Genomic DNA, 27,038 nt, shown 5'->3' on the forward strand with positions numbered 1-27,038 from the left:
TCACTGAGTTGCTTAGTGCCTTGCTGTTGCTGAGGCTGGCTTTGAACTCATGATCCTCCTGCCTCAGCCTCTCAAGCTGCTGGGATTATAAGCATGTGCCAACGTACTTGGCTCATTGCACAATTCTTGAAGATACAACTTCTCCATGGCATCTAGTTGCAAATCACAGGAAGTTCATACCTCTCTCCTGCCCTACCCCATCTGCAAATGGTTACCATGATCATATGACTGCCCCCCGTTTTATTTGCAGCTGTAAATCTGCCTTCCTTCCCTTCTTTCTTCTTGTACTTTCCATAGTTATAACACAGCATTAGCATTCCTAGGCTGTTCTTTTCCCCTAAGAGGTAAAGGAAAAAGGCATCAGGGAGTAGGGAGAAGCCCCTTGGATCTTTTTTAGAGCATATTTGGTGACCTGGAGGAATAAATATATTCATGCATTATGTTTCAGTCAGCTTTTTTTGCTGCTGTGACTAAAAGGATCTGACCAGAACAATTTTAAAGGAGGAGGAAATGTTTATTTGAGGGCTTGCAGTTTCAGAGGTCTTAGTCCATAGAAGGCCGCCTCCATTCCTTTGGAGCTCCAGATGAGGCTGAACATCATGGTGGAGCCTGTGGCAGAGGGAAGCAGCTCATATCATGGTGATCAAGAAACAAAGATTCCATTCTCCATATATATGTTTTCCAGATATTATATGCCCCATAGCCACGCCCTCAATTAACTACTTCCTCTATTCCCTACTCAGTTAATCCCATCAGGGATTAATTCACTGATTAGTTTAAGACTTTCCCAGCCCAATTATTTCTCCTCTGAACCTTCTTGCATTGTCTTACATGTGAACTTTTGGGGGACACCTCACATCCAAACTATAACACATTATTAACTTGAAAACTGTGTTTACTTTTTCCAAGTAAATCATTTTCCTCAAGTTAGATTCCATATACTGTCTGACCACACAGAAAGTTAATAAAGGTATTCATCCAGCTAGGCAGAGAAACTGGATCATGTTAAAAAATGGAAGGTCAAACATAGTAAATTTTTCACATCCTGGATAAGAATGAGAGTACTAAACCCTTGTAATAAAAGCCTCTCAGAGGACACAGTCAAGGGTCTAAATAAGAGAGATTTTTGAATAAGTAAAATTTGTTATTCAATTTACTCATACTCCATTGAATAGAACTATAAGTTTAAAAACACTGTTTTATATTAACTAGTAAAATTCTTTTAAAAATGATTAGATGATTATTATTCTCAAAGTTATATAGAAAGTTAGAATAGCAGAGACCACTTTTAAAGAGCTAGCTATCTTGATAATTTTAATTTCCCCTTCACTTTTAGCAACTCCTCTTCCCCATTGTTACTAGCAGCAACATCTTTCAGAAAGGCTCAATAGGCTTCTGTGCTTTGCTCAGGTACAAGAGGATAGAAGGAAGCTATGAAACAACTTGCCATCTAGCAATGGCCCAAAGACAAGTGAAACGCTGGTCAGAATCATCAAGACAAATCTACAGGGTCTCAGGGAGACAAAATGAAATGGTTTGTTGCATTTAAATTAAGATGTGCTATAAAGTGGTGGAAATTTGAGCTTTTATGCCCTCTTTTGACTTATCTGATGGCTGAAATGTTCTTTTTATAGCAAACCTGCATTGCTTTTGTAACCAAAAGAGTGGTTTAAGAGAAAATAACTCCATTCTATATCATAATAAAACTTACTGCTACGGGAGGTTTATAAAGTAAAAAGGGAGATTCCCTAATGGCTTTCTCTAAGAAATCTACAAACCTCATTTCTAAGACAGCACAAGGGAGATCAGTGAGGATTGCTTTTAACTTAGCCATAGAGAAGAATGTTCTCTTGACACACAAATCCATACTTACAATATAATTTCTAATAATAAAACCATTATAAAAAGATGAAGAAAAAGATTTCCTTAGTCTATTTGGGTTATTATTAACACAATACTTGAGGCTGGTAACATATAAAGAGATACATTTGGGTTCAGAATTGTGGGGGTAGGAGAATTCTGAACTTGCCTCATGAAGGAGGGCATTATCCTGAACTGTAGCATGGTAGCTGGCAATCACATGGCAGGAGAGCAGGTAAGATCCTTGAGAGGTACATGCATAAGAGTCTCAGCCTGGGGTGGCCTTGCTTTAAAACAAACCACTGGTGGTTCATAATCCCATTGAAACTGAACCCACTTTTATGAAATAGGCATTAATCCCCTCCAAAGTGAAGCTTCATATCCTAATTATTTTCAATTTAAAGGTTACTCTCAATACAATTTCCCAGGGATGAAACTTTCAGTACATGAGACTTTGGAGGAAAAACCATATTCAAACCACATCTGATATTCTCTAAAGATGCCACAGACAGCTATAATTTGTACTGTTTGCCCATTCTGCACCATTCAAGATGTTCCAGATTTATGAATTCCATAGTATGCACCTTGCTGCATTCTAATTTTGTATCTGCCTATCTCCTTCATTAAAATCTGAAGATTTGGAAGTTAGAACCGACTTATAATCTTAGTATTCTTACCACCTACTACAATTTCTAACTCAGACTAAATACATTTCAACATTCATTGAATTTAGAAGGAATGAAAGGAAGATGGGAAGAAGGGGAGATATTAGGAGAAAGATGAGCATTATTATATATTATGGTTATAGATTATTTTACAATGCAACTAGGTACATTAAAACATCAAAAAATACACAAACATTGTAACTATTTAGAGTATGTGTGGAAAATTCACGTCTTAACTATAAAACGCACGTGTGTGTGTGTGTGTGTGTGTGTGTATGTAAATAAATATAATATGGCCTCTGAAGACAGCCTGCCCCATCTATAATTTTAGGTATGTAGTACAATGCTTATTGAAATTGTGTGGCAGTTTTAATTTTAAATATTCTAAGACTTATAAATAGAATAAATTTAAATTTAGGCTTAATTATTCATTTGGACAATGTATGTTTTGTTCAAAGATCATAACGTATCTTAAAAATATCACTTCCCTTTAGTGGAAAGTTGCAACAATTTTCACTAAAATTCAAAGATCTGGATGAATAGAAGATAGCATGCCAAGTTACAGAAGTCTCTCTAAATGGCATCAGGACTTGTCTCTTTCTCTGTATTATTAATTAATCATCTAGAATCAATCAACTTCATCATAAAGTCATATAAAGGTTACACAAATCTGCTTGGTTCTAATGGATTCTATTGATATTCAATAACACAGCCAAAAAGTAAGAGAAGAAGGAAGAGGGGGGGAAGAGGAGGAAGAGGAGGAAGAGGAGGAGGAGGCAGATTTTTTTTGCTAGGGAATGAACCCAAGGCCTCACATTGGCTAAGCAAGAGCTCTACCACTGAGTTACATTGCATCCCAGATTATTTTTTTCCAAGGAAAAATAATTTCAAGAACCTTGCTGGTTCTTGCATTTTAACAGCTTCTGCTTTTGTGTTATATTTAGGTTTAATTCCTCCCATTGCAACCTAAGTCTTTTGTTTGTTTGTTTGTTCCTTCTATGGAAAATAGCTGGCTGCCAAAACCCTTTATTTGCCCCTAGCCTTTTCTCAAAACAGTACAATATACCCTTTTTTCTCATTATTTACTGGAGCTGAATGTTTTCCCAAATCATAAAAATAGACTATAAATTGTAGAGCCTTTAAGGTCTGCTACACATATACGTTTCTTTTACTTAATCATTTAATAATTTAGCTAGCACTTGCATGACAGAAATTCATTAAAAAAAGATGTAAATAAATAAATGTTTCTTCTACCACTCTGCTATATTTTTATTTTATATTTAAAAACAGTAACAATTGTAACTCAAGAAATGGTGAAAAGCAATCCCTTTGATGTTTTTCTGATTATTTGAATATATTTAAACATTTTCTCATTGGTGAAAAGAAGCTGAGTGTGAATAGGAAAATATGTATGTTGTAATAAATTGTCACTAATAAACCATTCAAAATTGGTTAAAATCAACTCATAAATACAGATCTCTGTAATTCTGATCAGAATTTGAAATTAACAGAATCCTTTTTGTTTAAAAATTTACTTTAAATATAACCTTTGGAAAAATGACCAACAATTGAATTTATGAAAATAAATCAACTAATGTAACTATGCAATATGACTGTATGTCACTTGAAAATGAAAAAAAGTGTTGTCTTGTCTCATCAAATGTAAAGTGTTCTCTAGGGCAATTTTTCTAATGCTGCACTATCATTAACTTGAGAGTCATTGTCCTACACCTGGACTCTTTCTAGCTTAGATACCAGCATTTACTAGAGGGCTATAACCAGATGCAGCAAATAGGAAAGATGTCACATGCCATGTGGGACTGTAATATAGTGCACCTGACAACTGGCAGAGCCCCTGGAAACAAGGCTTAATGGCTAAATGAGTGCAATTAAGTGTGCCGTTACGTCTTTGCTGTCCCAGAGTATGAGAATGCTTAATGTGACTCATCAGCCCCATTCCAAGTTCCAGACACTTGAAAACTGAATGCATAAATAGCAAAAGTCACAGTAAATCAGTTGCACAAAATAATTTATGATTATAAAAAAATAAGAATCATTTTTTGTCTGCGGGCTTCTTTTCAGTAATACAACCAGTGCGGTGATACTAGAGTTGTTTCCAATTCAACCCATTTAACTTTAACTCTATTGCAAGTTCCTTAAAATGTTATCTTTGTTGCTAGAGCAAACTATTTGTAAACCATATCTTCTCTGTCAGGCCAGGGATGTCTTTCAATTCTACTGCAAAACTCAAGACAACATTGCTAAATTAAGGTTAAGAAATAGGTCTGCAATGACCTATGTTGCAACTCCTATCCAACAGTCATTTTGAAACAATCAATAGTACAGACAGCCAAAAGTTCAAGATTACAAAAATTGCCCATTTGGACAATCAGGATAAAAAAAAAGTGGTAGAACATCATTTTGTGTTTCTCTGATCAATTGTTTTCAAAAAGAGGAAAATATAAACTTCCCCTACTCATGGTCAATAAAACCATAATTTTAACTTTTGCAGAAAAAGAAGTAGCATCACAACTTTGTAAACAGAAAGGAAGATTTCAGACAGGCTGCCACGTGAACACCCTTGAAGAGTCTAAAGAAAAGATTTTAGATGATCTCTGAAACAGTCAGCAAGTGCACACAAAATAAAAGTGATTAACCAGCATGAGTTCAAGTCTTTCTGTCATAGAGGACAGAAAGTATTCTCTTGCTCTAACATTCTTTTCACACCAGAAAATTACCTCTTGACTGAAAACAGTAAAGAAAAAGTATTTATCATGATTCTGCATTTTAACAAAATTTGAACACCAAATGTGTTTTACGATGAAATAATCTGATTGAGTTGAATTATGCTGTTAAAGTTGAAACAGACTTTTAAAATTTGAGTTAATTTTATCTGAAATTTGCCTTTAAAAATGTATGCATTATTAGAGAGCTAAAGCAATACTGAATTTAAAAATCCTAGAGGTTAATAATGTTTATTAGCTATGTGCCAAAGAAGTTTGATAAATATAATTGCGATATTTGGGGTATTTTTATATTTATTTTTTAGTTGTGGTTGGACACAAAACCTTTATTTATTTATTTTTATGTGGTATTGAGGATCAAACCCAAAGCCTCACAAGTGTTAGGCAGGCTCTCTACCGATGAGCCACAACCCCAGCCCCAGTATTTGTTTTTTATATATTGTTCCATGATATTTTAGTGTGAGTCCTACAAGGATAATTAGGAATAAACAAAAGCTAAGAGAATACAATTGCTTTCATGCCTGATAGATGGAATTAGAAATAGTCAGTGAGGACTTTTAGATGCATACCTGTACTATGCTTGCTGAAGCAGATGGCCATGTTGATAATTTCAGACAGATTACAACCACACATGAGGTACAAAATCAGTTCTTTTGGGAAAAAGTGCACCAACCTGAGAAAGTTCATCTAATAAGAAAAGCATTTCTCAAATTCTAACCATTGGTTCATTTTGTTCAAGATGGTCATTTTAGTGAAAACTTTAGTATTTTGTTTTTATTTCCAAATATAATTCTGAAAAATCAGATATAGCATGTCAGCTGTGATAATGGAGAGATGCAGGTTTGGTATAAACCAAATTAACTACTTTGCATTTACAATTTGGAATTCACTGGTCACAACAAATAGAGCACTGCACTGCACTGCACAAATTTCATATCCATATTATTGGTTGACTGAGGTGATTTTTCCTCCTTGTTACATATTAATTAATAAAATGGTTAACACTCAGCATATGGCATATGGCAATTCTTTCACACCACTGTGAGCCATGTCACAGAATGCTACATCACCCTTCTAAGAGTTTTTTCCTTCTCCTTCTTCCCCATATGGCTTTCAATTCTAAAATAGATTTTTTTTTGCATATACTCAGTGCCTCATCCAATATTCCATAGTTGGAAATCAGGTGTGGCTAAAAGATGAGAACAAATTCATATTAACTTTCAGATCCCAATTGATTCAATAGATGAGAAGTCTCATCTCTATATGTATATTTCTAGGAATGCATGATTTCCACAGAAATCAATGGAAAACTAAAAACTGAACTCACCCATTTACCTTGGTAATTCAACTCCTTTAATAGCAGAAAATTAAGATTAAGATTATTTTGCTCTAATTAAACTAGTTAGTTAAGACCATTAACCTAGTCAGAAGTTTGCCTCAGAAATGCAATAAGCCAAATTTTATACTAGAGAAATCATGAAATAAGAAGCAGATCCGGGTTTGATGTAAGGAATTTTGACATGACTTCAATATATAATTAGGTTGCAATCTCCAAGGTTTCATGCTCAGGATTTATGATATGAATTAAATGATAATGTCCTTAGTGCTGACCAGCAGCAGCCTCAGCTCATTTCAGACCTGATGCTTGATTGAAGATATATTCTTTGATTAAAGACGTTGGCTTAAATTATATAGTAAGGTGTATTTTGTCCATGAATATTAGAATAGAAAACTTTGTTAGAAATGTATCATTATTCTCAATTCTAAAATTTCAAGGAAAGACCTTACATAAAATTTACTCTCTAATGAGGGTATATGTTTATGACTATTAGACAAAGGACTTGTCATATCACTGTGTCTGTATCTGCTGAAAAATGTTCTGGGCTTCCTTCTGGACTTCCTTATTTTAAAAAATAAGACCTCCTTTTTGGGAAACAAAATAACTGTGGTTTACTCTTAAACTGTAAGAATATTTTTGCTGAATACATTGATATTCCTCTGTCTCTGTTGTATCCAAAACATTTCTCTGATTATCCAAATATTATGTTTAATCTTTCCTGGTAGCGCTCAATAATTGATATCTAATTTGTTTATACTTGCATACAAATTTACACATATTAATTTCCTACCATATTAAATTAGGATTATTTACTAACTATGATTCTATTATTTTTGTTACTAAATCTACTCTAAGAACCTTGAAAACCCTATTATATTTACTTTTGTATGCACACTGCATAAACCACAATCAAATTCTTAATAAATATTTTTGGATAAATAAATCTTATGCATTTTAGTGTATATTTTCATTGTATATTTAAGTGAAGTTATTAAATAATTTGTAAACATTAATAGTACTTTTACACATTGAAAAATGTTTCAAATTAAGATTACCTATTTGTTTTCTATTTTCCTTATAATAACTAAAGATTAAATTTTATAGTAGAGAAATCATGAAATAAGAAGCAAAATAAATGACTTAAGAAATTTTGTCTTCTGTTTTTACAAGCAGGAGCTACAGTTTTTAAGATTCAAATAAACTTAATATGTGAACCTATAGAATTATAGAAAACTTTAATTGGAAAAAATTAAATAGAACATTTTTACTGATTAATATTACATTTAGAAAGGAAAATATGCTATTCATTCATCATTGATATATTCATTCATCCATTGTGGAAGAGTTTATGCAGAATAATAGATGAAAGAAAACATATCCATTGTTTTCATTATGTGCAAACCCTTAGCATTATGCTAAAGCTGAGGCTACCATAAAAAGTAATCAAATAAATTTAAAAACAGAAAATCCTCAGCAATGTATAACAAAGGGTCCTTCCTAGAATGGCACAGAAGTTTGTATCTTTTTAGTGGTTCCAATTGTTCTGGTGAAAAAAGTGATCTTTTTAAAAGTCATTTTTGTTTTTGCATTGTTGCATGTATTCTTCAAAATGTCATCCTAAAACAGAATTAACATACCAGAACTTAAAGTAATTTTAATTAAGAAACAGACTACTCAGGTAACAACTTAGCTTATTTTAAGAAAAGTGTGAACAGGTTGATGCCCTTATAATAAATTATTAATAGCTTATAGTTGGTGGATTGACATCAAGGAGAATGATAGACCAATATCTGAGAGAATAGATGCAGGACATATGTCAGATTCTTACTGATTTAATGAAATGAATTAACAGAGTCCAAGTATAAAAAGCAGCTCGTAAAAATTATATATATTTTTTGTAAATAAATTTGGATTCCATTGCAAAATACTTTCCAAAACTAAACTGTGTACTTAATGAGAATTATATTTCTTTGTGATAATATTCAAGGTGATAACAAATAAGCTCATTGCATTGAACTGTATATTTGATTTAGTCCAATAACATTCATAGAGATCTAAAATCATCCTTCATCACATTTTTATCTAAAATTCAAAATTATGTTTCTTTCTAACTCACTTTAATCCAGATAGGACAAAATGTAAAAAATTGAACTCAAACAAAAGTATCCGTAATTGAAAAGTGAGAACGTCTTTGAAAGCAGAAACAGAAGACTTATAATGAAGCAGGTTAAGAAATGTGAAAATGTGAAATCTTGTGAAACAGCAGCATGCAGGCTAAGGATTTGCTTTTGAGTCTTACTGCAGCCAATCCAAAAAAGATATGTGAATTATTTGCATGATTTATGGTAGACATAAGGAAAAAAATCAAATCAGTCATTCAAAAGTATTATTGGCAATCCTGATAATGCTACCAGAGATATATTTGTTCTATTTTGATGACTTCATATTATATGACAAAGTGTAGTGTATCATTTGTATAGTAGACACAGTAATGTGTTTCATAAAGTTGTAATGTATTTCTCATTGTATATTAATGGTACAATGTTGAAGTTTTAGGTAGTAAAAGTGATTTGAATTTCATATGAAAATTCCCTGTGATTTAGTTTAATCCTGGAATAAAATGATATCAGCTATTTACAGTAAAATTATTTACTGTACATTCCTATGTCATATTCTATAATTCTTGCTTCTTACACTTGCATTTCTGAAACTTATTTGGCTTTAAAGGATCTGAGATCACAACTGTCAAACAAATCTCAGAACAATTAATTCCAAATGATTTAAAAATCCACTGAGTGAGAAGTGATGCAAAGTTACATTGTACACATTGAGAATACTACCCTGGTCTCCAGAAGTCTATAAGAAGTAGATAAAAGAAATATCTTTGGGCATTGTCTATATTTCACTCCCATATATAGTTTTCTCTAACAAAAAGAGGAGTCATAGGGTAAGAGTCCAAAATTCTACACAAGAAGAATAACTTCTACATAAGCATTACAGGAATATTTAAATTTGTAAAAGATATTAATTAATAATTATAAATATTTATTGTAACTAATAAAATATGTAATGTGAATATATATTTATATGAATTTAATATATCAAATTTTGGTACTATATTTTGGTGTAGTAGCTTGAAGATATTAGAGTTTTAGACTATGACTCTAATTAATGAGTTAACTTGACAAATTATTTCAGTTTTGAAATATTTATCAAAGGGATGAGATGGTTTGTTCAGTTGTTATTAAAATATTTCTATTTATAGCAAAAAAGTCATATCACCTGAATATAAATATGCATTACATATAAACAAATTCTACATTCAGTTGATGAATAGTTTTAGAAAGACAATAATTGTATACTAATTGTATACTGACAACTGTTGCTTCAGTTTTACAGCATGCCAGACAGCACTATTCTAGGTACTGTGTAAGTATTACATAATTAAACTTCACGGAGACTTGCTAAGCTTCTTAGCCAACATCACACAAGTGCTAAGTGACTGAGTCAGGGTTTAAACCCAGGCAGTTTAACTCCAAACCATATATGTAGAGGCAATTCAAAATATAGAATCAGGCACTGAAAATATCATTATAAACAGGACAGACATTACTCCTACTTTTGCATAGTTAGATGGAGGAGTAACTATATTTAATATGAAACTGCAGTGAACATCTGTTTGGGGATGTGGCGATTCACTGTAGGGAAACTAATTTAATTAAAAGAAAAAAGAAACTATAAAAATAGGTAACAACTTGCCAGGAAATGTCTGGAAATGAATAGTTTTCCAGAAGACAAAATTGAATTTGTAAAATCCTATGATTCTATGAATTAATAACCTTTGTTATAGCTATCTTTGCAGTCTGGTGCATGCGGGAAAGTTATCCCTAAGTTGTGGAATTAAAGGGTTTACCATCTTGTCTTCCATCTTGCCTTCTAGATTTATAGTTTAAATCAATAAAGTTTTTTAAGTTATATAACTTTGCTTAAAATATCATTTTAGATTATATAGCAATAATTTATTTCATAGTGGGTTTAGTTACTTCTGACAATAACATTCTTAGCATCACATTCTTAAATTCAGAAGTGCATGATGCTAAAATGTCTGGCATATTTAGTTCACCAACAAATATGTAAGATAAAGTTTGACGTTTTTACTTACATTGCCAAATATAGTTTCAGGACCCAGACTACAAAGGGATGCAATAATATTTTCAATCCAAGTTGAACACAAAGAATGAGAATTAGTCTCAAAAGCAAATAACCTTGTCCACCCGGGAGAACATTTTATGCAACACAGTGCAAGCTGCACAGCTATAAAACCAGAGGTGTCATTTCTACAATGTGAATTTTGAAAGTAAAGGGCACTTTAAAGACACACACCCAGCCCCCTTGTTTGCTGTAAGCTGGATTGCTCAGCAGTACAGAATCAATGATCTGAACTAATACCACAAATCATTGGCATGGGAAGAAAAATAGAACCTAGGTACCTCAAGGTTTTGCAGTTGTAAATAATAGCATTGATAAAGAAGAAAAAGTACAGAAAAAAAGTAATGATTTTAGAGTTCTTTTTCCTGCCTTCACAGAGTGGTTATCTCTATTTTAGGATTCCTAGTTAACATACAGGTCCAAGAACATGACTCAATCTTATCTCATACTAGTGTTAATCAACAAATGTTTGGTATTGTCCAAGAAATTCATATTTTAAAGGTAAAACAAATATGTGATTTCCATCTGCAAATGCAATACTTTTATTGTAGAAGGAATTAATAACATTGTATAATCTCATTTCAAATAAAAATTAAGCTTGTTTAACTGGATGGAAATCTAGATTTCATTTGATTCATATCTAGATTTCATTTGATGCAAATCTAGATTTCATTTTATGCATTTTAACCATTTTAATATCTATATTTATGAAAACAGGAATTTTTATACTCTTATTTTGTTTTTAATACTAAAAAATATAGTGTCTATATAAATAAGACAATTTGTCTTGCTGGAGACATTCATATTTTATGAAATGTGCTTTTTTTCTTATAAAAATTTTTGATTTTTTTTAGTGTAACATAGTTATACACAATAGTGGTATTCATCTTGACATACTCATAAATATATATAATATAGTCTAATCCATTTCAATCCCTATTAGTAACGCTTTCCTTCCATGCCTCTTTCTCCCTGATTCCTTCCTTTACCCAATTGATCTTTTTTTAATTTACTTATTTATTTTTAATTGGTTCATCAACATTATACATAAAATTGGAAGGCATTGAGATATATTCACACATGCATATAACACAATTTGATCAACTTCATTCCCCAGTTCTTCCCCTTTGCTCCCCTTCTACTTCACCTTTGTTCTCCTGCTTTTACTCTACTCTTCTCCCTTGTATTTTCATAAGATCCCCTTTTTATATTACTTTTTATTCTCTAGTTTCTATTTATGAGACAAAACATTCAACCCTTGATTTTCTGAGTATTGCTGATTTCACTTAGCATGATGTCTTCCAGTTCCATCCATTTACCAAAAAAGACATCATTTCATTCTCTTCTGGCTGAGTGGAACTCCAGTGTGTGTGTGTGTGTGTGTGTGTGTGTGTGTGTGTTTGTGTGTGTATGTGTATATATATCACATTTTCTTTATCCATTTGTTTATTGATAGACATCTAGACTGATGACATAACTTGGCTATTGTGGCTTGTGCTTCTGTGAACATAAATATACAAGTAATGGGTAATAATGAGTGTAATGCACTTCACTATTGTCATGTATGTAAAATATAAATAAATAAATAGATAAATAATAATAAATAAATAAATACACATGTAGCATTATAGAATGCTGGCTTTATATCTTTTGGATAAATACCAAGAAGTAGGATAGCTGGGTCATAGAGTGTTTCCACTCCTAATCTTTTGAGGAATCTTCATACTGCTTTTCAAAGTAGTACTAATTTACAGTCCTACCAACAATGTGTAAGTGAACCTTTTCACCCACATACTCTCCAACAATTATCACTATTTATATTCCTGACTGCCATTTGACTGGGATGAGATAAAATTTCAGTAGTTTTCTGTTTCCCTGATTGCCATGAATTTTGAATATTTTTTCATGTATTTGTTGGCTATTTGTATTTCTTCTTTGGAGAAATGTCTGTTTAGATCTTTTGCCCATTTATTGAATTGATTATTATTATTTTCAGTGTTAAGTTTTTTAAGTTATTTATATATTTTATTATTCACCTGTTGTAAAAGTAGCTAGCAAAGATTTTCTTTCATCCTTTAGGCTTTGTTTATATGAGGTCTTGCTAGGGGTTGCTGAAGATGGTGATATATAGGCTAATATTGCAAATGGTGATAAGGTATATTGAGGTTCATTGATTATAGAATAGACTCCTCTAGAGGGGTATAAAGCACCTTTTCCTTTGCTGTGCAGAAGCTTTTTTAAATTTAAGGTTATCCTACATTGATTTTTTTTTAAATTTTATTTCTTGAGCTTTGGGAATCTTAACTAAGAAAGCCAGTGTCTGTGCCAATGTGTTGGGGGCATTGCCCTTATCTTTTCTTTTCTAACAGTTTTGCTATTTTTGGTCTAATTCCTTGTTTTAAGTCATCTGGTTTGTATTAATTTCTTATGGTGGACATACAAAATTATATAAGGCCTTGGAAACTAATTAAGATAGATAATATATATAAGGAACACTAAACTTGGAGACAAGAGTTTCAATCTTGACTGTATCTCACATTATGTTGAGTGCTTTCCAAAAGATGCTAAACCTAAAGTTTAAAACCTGTCATTAAAAATACCTATGTTGGGCCGGCATTGTGGTTCAGTAGTAAAGTGCTTGCCTAGCATGCATGAGGCACTGGATTCGATTCCTGGCACCACATAAAAATAAAAACAAATAAAATAAAGGAATTGTGTCCATCTAACAACTAAAAAAAAAGTAAGAAAAAATCCTATGTTCTAATAATACCTCCATTCTTTGTACTTTCTTCCATTGAGGAAAACAGATAAATATTGTATATTAAAAGTGCTATTATAAGAATTTAAAAAAATCATATCTTTCCTTGATTTCTCACTATATTTATAAAATCACAAGTATTACAGTGATTTGTACTTGTTAGAAAATAAAGGATATCTCAGAGAATTGAAATGTTCAAAAAGAAGAGTAAGGTTTAAACACTTAACTTAAAATGTTTCCATTCATCCTAGTTCAAAGAAAACCAAACAATGGTATCTCTTGAATGCAGATATATGTGAAGAGCAAATATGTTATACACTGATAATAGTAGTAGGTGAAAACCAAGTAGGAATACAAAAAATATAAAGACATTCCCTTAGTCATATAGTGTGTGCTTTCCATAGATACGAAGAAAGTATTTAATTAAATGAGTAAGACTAGCAGTCCCATAGGAAACCACAATAACTGCCCTTGGGAGTGTCAGTTCCCAACAAAATTACTGACAGTAAGCATCTAAATAGTCAATAAATTAAATGCTTGTCCTTTTACACCCCAAGTCCTAAAATTCCTCAAAAAAACTTTAAAACACAAAAGTTTTTGATGGCCCTTTACAGTTTTGGTCAAAGTGTCCATGATGCTCTGTATTAACTTCTTGGATAGCATAGAAGTGCAATATATGGATAAGCCATATAAAAAGTAAGATATTTTAACAACTCCACCCTAGTGCCTAAGATAGAAATTGAGATAATTATATTGACCTTTTACTGGGAGAATCTGGAGGGAAATGAGATATTTTGAGAATGTATATTAACATCTAAAATACAACCCAAAAGTTCTCTCACATTTTTAATAGATTTTATTTTAGAGCATTTTGTGGTTCACATCAAAATTTTGTAGAAGGTACACAGATCTCTGATACAATTCCTGCCCCCAGGAATACATAGTCTCTTGCATTATTAACATCTTCCATCAGAGTGGGTTTTTGTTGTTGTTGTTGTTCAATAATGAACCCAAATTGACAAGTCATTGTTACCCTGAGTCCATAGTTTATATTAGAGTTCACTCTTGATGTTGTACTTCTATGGGTTTAAGCAAGTGTATAATGTCATGGTACTCTCTTTGTAGAAGCACACAAAATAGTTTTACTGTCCTAAAAATATTTTTCTCTGCCTATTCATCTTTCCCTATTTTTTTTTTACTTTTTTCACATTTCTGCTTTTTTTCAAGAATAGCATATGCTTGGAAGTATATAGTATGCAGTCTATCCAGATTGGTTTCTTTAACTTAGTAATACTCATTTAAGTTTCCTATATTCATTTTAACGGTTTGATAATATTTCTTTTTAGCACTGAAAAATATTCATTTTCCAGATATATCATGGTTTATTTATTCATTCAATTACTAATGGATGTCTTGATTGCTTCTTAGCCTTGGCAATTATAAATAAAATTGCTGTTAGTGTCTGTGTGTAGAGTTTTTTTGTGGATATAAGTTTTAAATTCCTTTGGTAAATGCCAAGGAGTGCAATTGCAGGGCCATGTGGTAAGACAGTATGTTTAATTTTGGGGGAAACTATCAAATTGTTTTCCAAAATAGTTTAGCCATTTTTTTTTTCATTCTGACTAGAAATGATTGAGAGTCCCTGCTACTCCTTATCTTCATTAGCATCTCTTATTTTCCAAGTTCTGGACTTTGCCCTTTCTAATAAATGTTGTTGTGGTGTCTCATTTTCTGTCTAATTTGCATATCGTAGGTGACAGGTGATGTAAAGCATTTCTTCATATACTTATTTGCCATCTGTACATCTTTCGTGAGGCACCTGTTGAAGCATTTGGTCAACTTTTCAGTCAGCTTATTTGTGTTTTTATTATTGCATTTTATGAGGCTTTTTTTTTGGTATGATTTGGATAATAGTCTCTTATCATGTACATTTTGCAAATATTTTCTCTCAGTCTACAGTTAGTCTTTTCATTCTCTTAGCACTGTATTTAAAAGCAGAACTTATTTTAAATTTAATGTTAATGAAATCTATTTTATTATTTTTTCATAGATCATGCCTTTTATGTTGTATACAAAATGGCATCACCAAAACTAAAACATGAAGGTTTTCTCTTACACTATCTAGAAATTAATACTTCTGCATTTCACATTTAGATCTGTATTTTGACCTATTATCTTATAAAAGACCTAAGGGTTGTGTCTGGATTCTTCTACTTTCTTCCTTTCTTATTTTTATTTATTTATTTTTCATGTGGATATTTTGCTGTTCATGTACCATTTAAAGATCTTTCTACTTTGTTCCATGGATATGTTTGTCTACTTTTTTTTTTTTTTGCCAATACCACATTCTCTTGATAGGTATAGCTTTATAGTAATTCTTGAAGTAGCATTTCATAAGCCTTCTAAGTTTCTTCTTGTCCTTTAATATTATGTCAGCTATTTTTTATCTTTATCCTTTGCATATTAACTTTATTTTTTTTAAAATATTTATTTATTTATTTTAATTCTCGGCGGACACAACATCTTTGTTTGTATGTGGTGCTGAGGATCGAACCCGGGCCGCACGCATGCCAGGCGAGCGTGCTACCGCTTGAGCCACACCCCCAGCCCCTGCATATTAACTTTAAAATTGGTTTGTCAATACCCACAATATAACTTGCTAGGTTGATTATAATTGCATGACAACTACAGATCAAGTTGAGAGGAACTGACACAAAAATATTGAATCCCCATTTCCATTAACATGAAAAGTCTCGCCATTTCTAAAATTTCTTCCATCATTTTTTTAAGTGCTGAGATTCGAACCCAGTGCCTCACGCATGCTAGGCAAGCATGCTACCACTTGAGCCACATCCCCAACCCCTCTTCTGTCAGTTTTGTGGTTATCCTCCCACAGATGTAATTTTGCTAATCTTGAACCTTTTCATTTACCTTGATGCTAATATGAATAATATTATATTTTTGGGAATTTGATTTTCAAACTTTTTATAATAATTATATGTACTGAAGGTGTACAGTGTGATGATGTTATATGTAAGTATATATACATACATACATCAAAATGATTACTACAATGAAACTAATTAACATAATCAGCTCTTTACAAACTTATCTCTTTCATGGTAAGAAAATTGGACTCTAATCTCTTAGCAAGACTAAATTATGTGATACAGTGTTATTAACTATAATTCTAAGCTATATATTAAATATCTATAATTTACTCATCTTACATAAACTTTCTTCACTTCAATCCAAGTGGGAAGATGTCAAATTATGTTTTTTTTAAATTTTATTTTTTTATTTTTTTTAAATTTTTTTTATTGTTGGTTGTTCAAAACATTACATAGTTCTTGATATATCATATTTCACACTTTGATTCAAGCGGGTTATGAACTCCCATTTTTACCCCATATACAGATTGCAGAATCACATCAGTTACACATCCATTGATTTACATATTGCCATACTAGTGTCTGTTGTGTTCTGCTGCCTTTCCTATCCTCTACTATCCCCCCTCCCCTCCCCTCCCCTACCCTCTTCTCTCTCTGCCCCCTCTACTGTCATTCATTTGTCCCCCTTGTATTATTTTTCCCTTTCCCCTCACTTCCTCTTGTATGTACTTTTGTATAACCCTGAGGGTCTCCTTCCATTTCCATGCAATTTCCCTTCTCTCTCCCTTTCCCTCCCACCTCTCATCCCTGTTTAATGTTAATCTTCTTCTCATGCTCTTCGACCCTACTCTGTTCTTAGTTACTCTCCTTATATCAAAGAAGACATTTGGCATTTGTTTTTCAGGGATTGGCTAGCTTCACTTAGCATAATCTGCTCTAATGCCATCCATTTCCCTGCAAATTCTATGATTTTGTCATTTTTTAATGCAGAGTAATACTCCATTGTGTATAAATGCCACATTTTTTTTATCCATTCGTCTATTGAAGGGCATCTAGGTTGGTTCCACAGTCTTGCTATTGTGAATTGTGCTGCTATGAACATCGATGTAGCAGTGTCCCTGTAGCATGCTCTTTCTAGGTCTTTAGGGAATAGACCGAGAAGGGGAATAGCTGGGTCAAATGGTGGCTCCATTCCCAGTTTTCCAAGAAATCTCCATACTGCTTTCCAAATTGGCTGCACCAATTTGCAGTCCCACCAGCAATGTACAAGTGTACCCTTTTCCCCACATCCTCGCCAGCACTTGTTGTTGTTTGACTTCATAATGGCTGCCAATCTTACTGGAGTGAGATGGTATCTTAGGGTGGTTTTGATTTTCATTTCTCTGACTGCTAGAGATGGTGAGCATTTTTTCATGTACTTGTTGATTGATTGTATGTCCTCCTCTGAGAAGTGTCTGTTCAAGTCCTTGGCCCATTTGTTGATTGGGTTGTTTGTTCTCTTATTGTCTAATTTTTTGAGTTCTTTGTATACTCTGGATATTAGGGCTCTATCTGAAGTGTGAGGAGTAAAGATTTGTTCCCAGGGTGTAGGCTCCCTATTTACCTCTCTTATTGTTTCTTTTGCTGAGAAAAAACTTTTTAGTTTGAGTAAGTCCCATTTGTTGATTCTAGTTATTAACTTTTGTGCTATGGGTGTCCTATTGAGGAATTTGGAGCCCGACCCCACAGTATGTAGATCGTAGCCAACTTTTTCTTCTATCAGACGGCGCGTCTCTGATTTGATATCAAGCTCCTTGATCCATTTTGAATTCACTTTTGTGCATGGCGAGAGAAAGGGATTCAGTTTCATTTTGTTGCATATGGATTTCCAGTTTTCCCAGCACCATTTGTTGAAGATGCTATCCTTCCTCCATTGCATGCTTTTAGCCCCTTTATCAAATATAAGATAGTTGTAGTTTTGTGGATTGGTTTCTGTGTCCTCTATTCTGTACCATTGGTCCACCCGCCTGTTTTGGTACCAATACCATGCTGTTTTTGTTACTATTGCTCTGTAGTATAGTTTGAAGTCTAGTATCGCTATACCGCCTGATTCACACTTCCTGCTTAGCATTGTTTTTGCTATTCTGGGTCTTTTATTTTTCCATATGAATTTCATGATTGCTTTCTCTATTTCTACAAGAAATGCCGTTGGGATTTTGATTGGCATTGCATTAAACCTATAGAGAACTTTTGGTAATATTGCCATTTTGATGATGTTAGTTCTACCTATCCATGAACAGGGTATATTTTCCATCTTCTAAGATCTTCTTCTATTTCTCTCTTTAGGGTTCTGTAGTTTTCATTGTATAAGTCTTTCACCTCTTTTGTTAGGTTGATTCCCAAGTATTTTATTTTTTTGAAGATATTGTGAATGGAGTGGTTGTCCTCATTTCCATTTCAGAGGATTTGTCGCTGATATACAGGAATGCCTTTGATTTATGCGTGTTGATTTTATATCCTGCCACTTTGCTGAATTCATTTATTAGCTCTAATAATTTCTTTGTAGACCCTTTTGGGTCTGCTAGGTATCGAATCATGTCACCTGCAAATAGTGATAATTTAAGTTCTTCTTTTCCTATTTTTATGCCTTTAATTTCTTTCGTCTGTCTAATTGGCCAGTGTTTCGAGAACTATGTTGAACAGAAGTGGAGAGAGAGGGCATCCCTCTCTTGTTCCAGATTTTAGAGGGAATGCCTTCAATTTTTCTCCATTCAGAATGATGCTAGCCTGAGGCTTAGCATAGATTGCTTTTATAATATTGAGGTATGTACCTGTTATCCCTAGTTTTTCTAGAGTTTTGAACATAAAGGGATGCTGTACTTTGTCGAATGCTTTTTCCGCATCTATTGAGATGATCATATGGTTCTTATCTTTAAGTCTATTGATATGGTGAATAACATTGATTTCCGTATATTGAACCAGCCTTGCATCCCAGGGATGAATCCTACTTGATCATGGTGCACAATTTTTTTGATATGTTTTTGTATCCGATTCGCCAGAATTTTATTGAGGATTTTTGCATCTAGGTTCATTAGAGATATTGGTTTGTAGTTTTCTTTCTTTGAAGTGTCTTTGTCTGGTTTAGGTATCAGGGTGATGTTGGCCTCATAGAATGAATTTGGAAGTTCTCCCTCTTTTTCTGTTTCCTGAAGTAGCTTTAAAAGTATTGGTATTAGTTCCTCTTTAAAGGTTTTGTAAAACTCTGCTGTATACCCATCGGGTCCTGGGCTTTTCTTAGTTGGTAGTCTTTTGATGGTTTCTTCTATTTCCTCAATTGATATTGGTCTGTTTAGGTTGTCTATATCTTCCTGACTCAATCTGGGCAGATCATATGACTTAAGAAATTTATCTATGCCTTCACTATCTTCTAATTTATTGGAGTATAAGGATTCAAAATAATTTTTGATTATCTTCTGTATTTCTGAAGTGTCTGTTGTGATATTGCCTTTTTCATCCCGTATGCTAGTAATTTGAGTTCCCTCTCTTCTTCTCTTTGCTAGCATGGCTAAGGGTCTGTTGATTTTGTTTATTTTTTCAAAGAACCAACTTTTAGTTTTGTCAATTTTTTCAATTGTTTCTTTTGTTTCGATTTCATTAATTTCAGCTCTGATTTTAATTATTTCATGCCTTCTACTTCTTTTGCTGTTGTTTTGCTCTTCTTTTTCTAGGATTTTGAGATGAAGTATGAGATCATTTACATGTTGGTTTTTTCTTTTTTTAAGGAATGAACTCCACGCAATGAATTTTCCTCTTAGAACTGCTTTCAATGTGTCCCATAGATTCCGATATGTTGTGTCTGTGTTTTCATTTATCTCTAAGAATTTTTTAATTTCCTCCTTGATGTCTTCTATAACCCATTGATCATTCAGTAACCTATTGTTCATTCTCCAAGTGATGTATGCTTTTTCCTTCCTTCTTTTATCGTTGATTTTCAGTTTCATTCCATTATGATCAGATAAGATGCATGGTATTATCTCTACTCCTTTATATTTTCTAAGAGTTGCCCTGTGACATAATATATGATCTATTTTTGAGAAGGATCCATGTGCTGCTGAGAAAAAGTGTAACTGCTTGATGTTGGGTAGTATATTCTATATATGTCAATTAAGTCTAGGTTATTAATTGTGTTATTGAGTTCTATAGTTTCCTTATTCAACTTTTGTTTGGAAGATCTGTCCATTGGTGAGAGAGGTGTGTTGAATTCTCCCATGATTATTGTATGGTGGTCTATTAGACTCTTGAACTTGAGAAGAGTTTGTATGGACACACCTGCTTGTTTCCGAAGTCCATATGAGTGATATGATTTTTCCCAACCTTTCACCTTCAGCCTATGTATGTCTTTTCCTATCAAATGTGTCTCCTGTAGGCAGCATATTGTTGGGTCTTGTTTTGTGATCCATTCTACTAGCCTGTGTCTCTTAATTGGTGAGTTTAAGCCATTAACATTTAGGGTTATTATTGAGATATGGGTTGTTCTTCCAGCCATATTTGTTTATTTATGTTACTAAACATGGTTTGTTTTCCTCTTTGATTATTCCCCCCCCCCGCTTTACTGTCCTACCTCCCACTGTTGGTTTTCATTTTTATTTTCCATTTCCTCTTCCTGTAATGTTTTGCCGAGGATGTTTTGAAGAGATGGTTTTCTAGCTGCAAATTCTTTTAACTTTTGTTTATCGTGGAAGGTTTTAATTTCATCTTCCATCCTGAAACTTAATTTCGCTGGATACACTATTCTTTGGTGGAACCCATTTTCTTTCAGTGTTTGAAATATGTTATTCCAGGATCTTCTAGCTTTCAGAGTCTGTGTTGAAAGATCAGCTGTTATCCTGATTGGCTTACCCCTAAATGTAATCTGCTTCCTTTCTCTTGTAGCTTTTAAAATTCTCTCCTTATTCTGTATGTTGGGCATCTTCATTATAATGTGTCTAGGTGTGGATCTCTTATGATTTTGCACATTCGGCGTCCTGTAGGCTTCTAGGATTTGGGATTCTGTCTCATTCTTCAAGTCTGGGAAGTTTTCTCATATTATTTCATTGAATAGATTGCTCATTCCTTTGGTTTGAAACTCTGTCCCTTCCTGTATCCCAAAGACTCTTAAATTTGGTCTCTTGATGCTATCCCGTATTTCTTGGATGTTCTGCTCATGGTTTCTTAACAGTCTTGCTGAGCTGTCTATGTTCTTTTCAAGTTGAAATACTTTATCTTCATTGTCTGATGTTCTGTCTTCTAAGTGTTCTACTCTGCTGGTAGTATTCTCAATTGAGTTTTTAAGTTGGTTTATTGCTTCCTGCATTTCAAGGATTTCTGTTTGTTTATTTTTTATAACCGCTATCTCTCTGTATAGTTGATCTTTTGCTTCTTGGATTTGTTTATGTAATTCATTGTTGAAGTGATCTTTCATTGTCTGATTTATCTGTCTGATGTCTTCCTTGAGACTCCAGATCATCTGAAGCATGTATATCCTGAATTCTTTATCTGACATTCCATCTGCTACAGATATTACCTCTTTTAACGTTGAGTTGACCTGCATTGCTTGTGGTCCTTTCTTTCCTTGTCTCTTCATACTGTTTGCGTTTCTTTCTGCTTGGTGAAACTGTTGTGCTATTGAATTTTCCCCTATATATTTATATTGGTCTTGTATAGTTGCAATGTCTCCCTCGCAGGCGCGGGCGGCAGCTCTGCCCCTCCTCCAATTGGGGCAATGTGCCTACCACGCCGGCAGGCCACTGGGCCTATTCTGCCGGTCGGTAGCAGGTCCGCCTACCTTGCAGGCGTGGGCGGCGGCTCTGTTCCTCTGCGGGCCGCTAGGCTTGTTCTGTCGGTGGTCGCAGTTCTCCCTACTTTGCAGGCGCAGGCAGTGGCACTGCCCCTCTGCAGGCCTCTGGGGCTGTTCTGCAGTTGGGTCGCAGGTCCGCCTACCTTGGAGGCGCGGGGGGGAGGGCGGCTCTACCCTTCCGCAGGCCGCTGGGCCTGTTCTGTCTGTCGGTTGCAGGTCTGGCCTGTTCTGTTGGTGGTCACAGTTCCGCCTACCTTGCAGGCGCGGGGGGGGGCGGCTCTGCCCCTCAGCAGGCCGCTGGGCCTGTTATGTGGGTGGTCACAGTTCTGTCTACCTTGCAGGTGCAGTGGGAGGGGGCGGCTCTGCCTCTCAGCAGGCAGCTGCTCCTGTTCTTCCGGTGGGTCACAGGCCCGACTACCTTGCAGGAGTTGTTACCAGCTCTGCCCCTCCGCAGGCCACTGGGCCTTTTCTGTTGGTGGTCACAGTTCCGCCTACCTGGCAGGCGTGGGGGGGAGGGGGCGGCTCTGCCCCTCAGCAGGCCACTGGGGCTGTTCTGCCTGTGGGTCGTAGGTCCGCCTACCTTGCAGGTGCGGGGGAAGGGGGGGGCGGCTCTACCCTTCCGCAGGCCGCTGGGCCTGTTCTGTCTGTCGGTTGCAGGTCTGGCCTGTTCTGTTGGTGGTCACAGTTCTGCCTACCTTGCAGGCGCAGGGTGAGGGGGCAGCTCTGCCTCTCAGCAGGCCGCTGGGCCTGTTCTGTTGGTGGGCACAGTTCTGCCTACCTTGCAGGCGCGGGGGGAGGGGGCAGCTCTACCTCTCAGCAGGCCGCTGCTCCTGTTCTCTTTTTTAAATTTTAAATTCCATTAATTTCATCGCTTGTACATAAGATGGTTGAATTTCACATATTAGCTTTGCACTCTACAACTTCATTATAATCACTAATTGAGTTCTTGAAGTTTGTAGACTTTTTAGAACTTTTACATTGACCAACATACAATCTGCAACAAAAATGTTTTTTACTTTCTTCCCAACTTGTTTATGTTTTGTTATTTTTTTCAACATATTTTATTTTTTCTCAACATATTGCATTAGCTAAGATTTCCAAAATGATGTGTAAAAAGCACTACTTGCCCCTGATCTGAGTGGGAAAACTTCAAGTTTCTCTCTACTAATCATGATGTTGGCTACATTTATATTTTTGCAGATATTCTTTGTCATTTTGAGTAAGGAAGTTCTCTTCTTATTGCTCTTATTCATAAGAGCTTGTCTCATGAATTATTACTGCATTTTTCCCAAAGCTTTTTACTGTATCTATAAAATGATCATGATTTTTCTTCTATTCATTTATTGATGATAGATTATATTACTTGATTTTCAAGTGTTAAACTACGCTTGCATACTTTCGATAAATTATGATGAATAATTATTTTCATATATTGTTGGTTATGGTTCCCTAATATTTTGTTATGAATTTTTGTATCTGTGCTCTTGAGAGTCATGAGAGATGTTAGTCTATAATTTTATTTCTTTTTTTTTTTTTGACATCACCAAATGCCTTTGTCTTGTGTGCTATTTAGCAGTGTTTGGTCTCTATGTATTTTCAGATTTTTTTCCATAATCATCTTTTTTATTTAATTTCCAGTTTAATTTCATCACAATTTGAGAGTATACAATGTTTTATTTTTATTGCTAAAAATTTGCAAGGTATGTTTTATGGCCCAGAATGTGATCTAACTTGGGCTTCATATGAAGTTAAGAACGATGCATATTCTTTTCTTGTTATAAAATAGTCTATAAATGTAAATTATATTTAGTTGATCAATGGCAGACATAATTATTTCTAACAGAATGGTATTAAAGATTTCAACTATCTATTTCTTCTGACATTTCTGTTTTTACTTCATAGATTTTGATGTTCTGTTGTGAGTCTATTTTTTTCTGTTAATCTAAAATTTTCACTTGTTTTTTTCCACAATTTATAGCTAAACTATCTGGAAAAGTATAAATTTTTCAAAACTCTGTTTTTTGTGAGTTCATTTTAATTACCAATGTTAATGAAATGCTAATAGTTACAATTAAGTTAAAGCAGGGAAAGCATATGAGACAGTGAATATGTGTTTTATATATATATATCATATATATAATATTGATCTATGATATTACCCAGAACTTTTCTGATTCCAACAAATACTAATTGTAAAATATATGGGGCATCTAACCTGTGCTAGCTACCTTCTGTAAGAAAGGGGTATAGATATATTTTGGGAAGAGCACTCAACATTATGAAAGTCTTTATTTAGAGGGTTATACTTCTTATCTATGATTCTTACAGGCATCTCTGCTTTTTTGACAATGCTAAAGTACTTTCAAATTCAGTTAAATTTTGTGGAATTGTTTAAGCCTTTTCAGAAGGAAAAAAAAAGGAAATTGCTGAATTAAGACTTCACACCTACAATTTGTATTGGAATAGTAATCGACCATCCTTTTCCTGGCTTCCTGCCTGAAGCATTTGCTTAGTTAACAGCCTGTAACATTCTAATAATGTGAAACGTCTTCACGAGACAGAAAAGGCTAACAAATAATTTGAGAATAGTAACAAATATTTTCTATGCTTTGCTAAGCTTGTCCCTCAAAAAGTTGTACTCCTATAGGGTTTTCTAGTAATCCACACTCAACCTTACACAATGCTTAAAAGTATGCACAATCATTACTTATCTCCAAAGAAATTTTCTCTTATAAATGAGATATATTAGATTCAGACATATAAATTATAATTTATAGGTTCACATGCTCAACACTATAAAGCCTTTAAAATGTATTATAAAATTCATCTGATGTCCATACTTTGAATCCAATTGTGTTTAGAAAAAAATATATATTTTGTAATTTTAATATTTTTACAGGCATCATCACTCACATATATCCACACATGCACACAAACTTTGTTTATTTTTATATAATTTACTTCTATGAAGAGATTTAGTAAGGAACTATAAACCCTGGAACTGATTAAATGTTTTTATATTGGAGTTCTATTCAATAAATTAATTTTAAGAGAAGAAACAGTCTAAAATCCATCACACATTAGAGAGAAATTCTGAACTAAATACTTTTGTGGAAATAAGATGTTGAGCAGAGACAAAGTGTGAATAGGAGAACTGAAAGAGAAACTAAAGAGAGAAAGACAAAATGTGTGAAAAATAGAAACAATTCCACCTGACAGAATTTTTATGTTTTTGTACTAAAAAGGAAATCTCACATTGCCATGAAATACCTATTCATTGTTGAAATGTGTCTAGTCCCTTCTAGGACTCTGTTGAGTTTGGACTATTCTGAGGTTGATCTATATATTTTTCTATGATTCAACTGAAATCACACCATTGGGAAAGATATGTGACAATATGTTTTTAAAGCATAAAATAAAACTAAGGGCTTCCTCTAAAATACATATAGAAATTTGCTAGAATTTTTCTAATCTGTTGAAAACATGACCACCAGTATCTAGTTGTCTATGAGTTCTGGGAAAGATCTACAAATAACACTAAAATGCATTGCCTTCCCAGATGCATAGACTGCCTCCATGCCAGTCTAGATCCAGACACTTTGGAGGCCTTCTGTATACTGAGACTTTTGTTCTGTGTGTGCTCTTTAAGTTTTGCACTTTCTCTAAAGCCCTGAAGAATGAAGATGATAGTTTTTTCCCCTGTTTATGTGTTACTCACAGACAGAGGGCTGTTACTAAAACACTTCTTCTCTCTGCAGGATGCTACACCCCTCTGCAATTTCCTTTTTAAAAAATCATTGTCCTTGAGAAATAACAGTAGCTCCTGCCCCTCCCATGAAAGGGATGTGTGGTGGGGATGATTTGGGGAGTTGGGGCCAGCTCCTCTTATTTTCCAGTCATGTATTTTTCTTTTGAGGGTTTCCCTGATCATGTTTATGTATTTTCTCTTCTCTGACCTTTCCCTGGGGTCATGCCTTGAGTGTTTTCCTTTTTTTTTTCTTTTTCCATTTTATTTCATTATTATATAAACCTGATTCACTCACCATCTCTCTCACATTGTAACAGGGTATTTCCAATTGTAGGAACCCCATTTCATTCTTCCATTTGGCACACTTCACTTGTTGATAAAATTTTGACAATTTGAAAGTATTTTTAAACCAATATGTCTGCTTCTGTGCTTCACAGATTCTGTACCCAAGATCCCTAATTCCCATAATTATGTGCTGTGATTATTTCCCCCTTTTTATTTGGTACTGGACATTGGACCTAGAGGCACTTTACTGCTGAACTACATCCCTGTAAATTTTTATAACAAAATGCAAAAAGATTTTGCAGAGGTTCAAATATTACATGTAGCTTTTACTTCTAAGCAAGTAAGTGATAATAACTGTTTATCTCTCAGAGAACTAAAATTTGCATCTAAGGAGGAAGCTTGTTTCCAAAAATAGTTAAGCCAAAAGGAAACATGAGATCAGGTATAACATCTCACTCTTGAACAGAATTTCATTTTAATATTTTGAAAAAGTTCAAAGCAACCTGATTTCTGTTATGAACCCTACTAACTGGTCACAGTTGTCCTATGTGCGTGTGTTACATATTATAAACACAAAAACATATATGTGTGTGTGTGTGTATATATATATATATATATATATATATATATATATATATATATATATATAAACACATACTTCAGCCTTGAGAACGAGTGAAGACAAAGAAATATTGAATAAACTGAAGGAAATTAATATAAAGGA

The sequence above is a fragment of the Marmota monax genome, unplaced genomic scaffold, assembly GCF_021218885.2.
Source record: "Marmota monax isolate L192 unplaced genomic scaffold, Marmota_monax_Labrador192_F-V1.1 WCK01_AAM20220418_F8-fsc00013, whole genome shotgun sequence".
In the NCBI taxonomy this organism is placed as follows: Eukaryota; Metazoa; Chordata; class Mammalia; order Rodentia; family Sciuridae; genus Marmota; species Marmota monax.